Below are 3696 nucleotides of genomic sequence, written 5' to 3' on the forward strand. Positions count from 1 at the left end.
GGCAACATCCTCGGCATGCGTCTCAATGAGGGCCTTTTAACTGCTGTCTGGGCTTTTAGACGGAGAATGGATTAAAATCTCAAATGTTGTTAGGATTTATAGATACCATCTGCTGCTGACAGTCCCTGAATTTTTGTGCTCGGTGCATGAGTGCTCCCACCTCCAGCATCCTGGCTGTGCTGCTGTCAGAGTTTCCTTCCCCTTCCTTTCCCCTTCCATTCTTCCTCCTAGCTGTACCGCTGTCATGGTTGTGCTGGTGTCAAGGTTTCCTTCCCTGGCAGGGAGGGGAGGGTGTGTCTTTCCCTCCGTGGCTCGCTCTCTTGTCCTTAAAACCCTTTCTGCAGCTGCACCTCATCTTTTTGGGGTCAGAATCCGACCCTGGCGTCCCCCGGTGGTTTGTGAGACCCTCCTGGAGGTGTGAGCGGCGGGAGGAAGGAGGCTGGGGGTGACAACCCCGGCTGGTGGCCGGGATGGGGCATCACCGGGGTGGGGTCCAGCAAAGTGGGATGTCCCGAGGAGGCTCCCGCGCACTGCTCGGCCTGAGGCTCCCTCTGCTGTCCGTCTGTCTGTCCATCCGCTAATTCATCTGCCTGTCCGTCCATCTGCCCGCCCAGCTCTTGCTGGGGAGTCCTTGGCCTGTGGAGGGGGAATTACTCAGCTGGGCTGGGGCAGGGTCCCCGTCCACTCCCAAAATCCCGCAGGGAGCAACCCCAAGCTGTCGAGGTCGCTTGAAACCCACTCACTTGGCCCCACTTTGGCCCCTAGAGAGTAACATCAGTGTTCTTTAACCATGGAGAGGATGCTGCAGGTGTGAAATCTGTATGACAGGCTCTTTTTTCCTCTTTTTTTTTTTCCTCCTCTCTTTTTTCTCTTCCCCCACTATTTCCTCTCTTCAGTTTCCTTTTTTCTCCTACTTCTTTCCTCTCTTTTTTCTTTTTTTTTCTTCCCTCTCTTTTTCCCTTTCTCTTCTCCTTCCCCTTTTCTCCTCTTTCACCTTGTCCCCCTCTCTTTTCCCCTCTCTTCCCCCGCTCTTCCCTCCTCGTTTTTCCTCTCTTTTCTCCTTTCTCCCCTCTTTTCTCTCTCCTTTCCCCCTTCCCCAATCTTTTTTTTTCCTCTTTTCTCCTTTCTCCCAGCTCTCTCCTCCACCTCATTTTCCCCTTCTCTCCTCCCATCTCTCTTTTCCCACACTTCCTCCAGTCTCTTTTTTCCTCCCCTCTTCACTCTTTCCCCCCACCATTTTTCCTTTCTTCTCCCATTTTTCCCCCTCTTTTTCTCCCTCTCTGTTCTCCTGCGACAGGACCGAACCCTCAGAGAGCAGGGCAGCCTAATTCCCCTTTTCCAGACAGGCTGTGCTGCACCACCGGATGCTGCACAGCCTTGGGAAGATGCAGCCAGCCTGTCTGGGAGGGAACTGGGACCAGAACGAGGATCCAAATTTGCTTTTAAAGAAGTTCAAGGTTACGATGCGCTGGCAGCAGCATCCTCTGGAGTGTGCAAAGTGCTTTTTTTAGGAGCCTTCAGCCCAGAGGAGGCTAAAACAAGGGCTTTCCCCTGCTCTACCAGCAAACCAGCTGCCGTGACTTCTCCTTGGGGGAATACTTCTCCAGAACATGTCACCAGCTCGCACATTCCCAGTCCCTGCCTGCCTGCTTGGTCAGTGGTGGAGCTGGGTGCGCTGGGTCCAGATGCTCCAGTGCCGCCTGTGGCACCAGCCCACCCTCCAAGTGTCCATTTTGGAAATCCCAGTCCCCTTATTTTGGGATGCCCCAGCCCTGCCTTCTCCCCTGGGAGCTGCCGGCGTGGGGGTGCGCAGTGAAACGAAGATCATTGACTTCACGAGGGCACCCCACGGGATTGCTGTCATGAGCTGCCTAATCCCAACCAAAGGGAGAAATGGGAATTCTTCTGGCTGGGCATCATGTCTGAACACGCTTGGGGTACCCCAGCATGGTGCTGCTGCTGAAATCCTCCCTGCTGAGCCGAGGCAGCTCGCCGGGGCGCGTGATGCTCCCCGCTTGGATCCTGTCCCTGCCGCTGGCTGTCACCCTGCTCAGCCCCCACACGGTTTGGGGAGGGGAACACCGAGCTATTCCATCCCACCAAGCAGGAGAGGAGCAGTAGCCATTCATGCCCCTCTTGGGTGTGCCAAGGACACAGGGGTGTCCCACACCGCGCCCTGGCCCCGGGGCAGCAGAACCAGGGAGCAGCAGGGTCCCGTCAGAACACGCCGGAGCGGGTTGGCAGATGCCTGGCTCCTTCCTTCAGGTTGATGGGAGCAGCAGGAGCTTTCCAGGGGGGGAACCATGTGGAAACTCTGACATATGGACAAAGCTGCGTTCCGTGCGGATTAGCAGTGGGCTGTTCCGCAACAGGCACCCCTAACAGCATCGGTCATGGGGCAGGCTGTTGGCAAAAGCGCCCAGCTCCCACTTGAAGGGCAAAACTCGCCCCGTTTCGCTTAAAAGGCGGCGTGGAAAATGTTGCGTGAGGCAAAACGGGCATCTGAACATTTGTTTCGCTGATTTTCCCGGACATTTTTAAACCAGAGCATCAGGAGAGCTCTGCGTTGTAGGATTGTTGTTGCAGCAGGCTGTGACTTTCCTGGTCACGAGGCCGAGGGGAGCCAGATTTGTCGCCTCCCCATCATCAGCATCCCTTCTCAGGGACACTTTTTGAGCCATGAAGGTGACTTGCCCGGTGTCACCGTGGCAGCGTGGGCGATGGGTGTGCTCCATCCCTGCTCAGTGATCCCCAGGAACAGGGGACATTGCCACCAGAGCAGGGCAACGCTGATACGGGAAAACAGGCTGGATAAGTGTGTTTGGGGTGAATTTTTTTCAGCTTCAGAGGTGAAGAACAGTTAAATTTTTTTGGGGGGTGTGGGAAAGCCCCAGTGCTTGCCTGGAGGGATTTGCATCCCTGGGCTCCAGGAAGACTTGTGATTGGAAAACTTGTGATTGCTCAGACCTGGCTTTGAGACGTGTCTGGCGTGTGATGCTTGTTGTGGGGGGTGGATGAGGGGGTGCAAGTGCCCCCCTTTGCCGTCCTACGACAGCAGCTGGGGGGTCCTGGCTCTGTAACTGAGGCGGGAAAGAGGCTTTAAACACTTGAGTTTTGGGACTTGTTGTTTTTCCGGCCGGTGGAAATATTGGAAATGTTTTCTGGCTTTCTTTTTACCCTTCCTCGTTCTGTTTTGCTCTGAAGCTAAAACCTTTTCCCAAACCCTGGAGCAGGGTGTCCTGCCGAAGCTGGTGGTGGCATCACGTCCATGCATGACCCCACCACGCACAGCTCTCGATTTAACCAGAGCGACCCGAGCAGAGAGAGGGGATTTAGGATTTTTTTTTTTTCTGGGCAGGAAGGAGTTAAACAGCTGGCAGCAGCTGCTGGAACAGCCAGGAGGGTGCGTCTGAAGGCTGGCTTGGCTCCCAGAGGTTTTGGGGGGCTCAGGTGGGTCCCCAGCCAGGCGGCGGAGCCCCGGAGGGGCTGTGCCTGTGCCGGGAGTGGGAGGCTGGCGCTGGGGAGAGGAGGGTTCGGCGAGGCCGGCGGCGCGGCCACTCCTCCCGCTCTGCTGCGCTCCGGTTTGAAAGGTCGAGTGCCGGAGCTTGGGGAGGAGAGAGCGATGTGAGCGCTCCGGGAGAGTCTGGCCGGGGCAAAAACTCCTGCCTCTTCCCTCCTTTCCTTCGTCTGGTTGTT

Source organism: Myiozetetes cayanensis, unplaced genomic scaffold (genome assembly GCF_022539395.1).
Source record: "Myiozetetes cayanensis isolate MyiCay16 unplaced genomic scaffold, myiCay2020 scf9, whole genome shotgun sequence".
NCBI classification, from domain to species: Eukaryota; Metazoa; Chordata; class Aves; order Passeriformes; family Tyrannidae; genus Myiozetetes; species Myiozetetes cayanensis.